The sequence below is a fragment of the Fulmarus glacialis genome, unplaced genomic scaffold (assembly GCF_000690835.1).
Source record: "Fulmarus glacialis isolate BGI_N327 unplaced genomic scaffold, ASM69083v1 scaffold1411, whole genome shotgun sequence".
Taxonomy (NCBI): domain Eukaryota; kingdom Metazoa; phylum Chordata; class Aves; order Procellariiformes; family Procellariidae; genus Fulmarus; species Fulmarus glacialis.
In genome coordinates, this window is record NW_009194448.1 from 1,973 (window position 1) to 2,538 (window position 566).

A 566-nucleotide genomic window follows, 5' to 3' on the forward strand; every position below is an offset into this window, starting at 1 on the left:
AAGGCAGGGATGCAGGCAGGATGATAGAGGTTTAATCCAATTCTAAGACCTTGGCCTCTTTCTTGCATTGAGTTCAGATCAAGCCAGCAGCATACTCTGAGGTCCCAGCACCATCTCTATGTCTTCTCAAGAGTTTTGTTGAAGTCTTTAGTCTTTGATAGTTCTGGTATTTGGCTATTAATCTGATGACCTGGCAAAACCGTGTGTTTAAAATGAAACTCCAGAAACGAAACTATGAGCGCTCTTTGTGGCAGATGCAGGTCAATTTGCCTGCCCTAAGCAGACAGCTCCTGTCTTCTCATCCCTGACACCTAAACCTGATTCAGCAAGATGATGTGGCTAAACCCTTCTGATGTCTCCTTTCTTTCAGTAGGTTGTTGTCTGTGCTGTGGGATGAGAGGAGAGACCCTTTGAGTGGGTGCAGGAGAGCCCTTCCGCGTGGGTGGGATGGGGTAGTACGTGCTGCTCTTAGCCGAGGAGCACCTGGATGGATTTGTATGACTGCCCACAGTGATGGCTCTGCAGTGAGTTAGAGCAAGTGTTTGAGCAGGAGCTTTCCAAGGGAA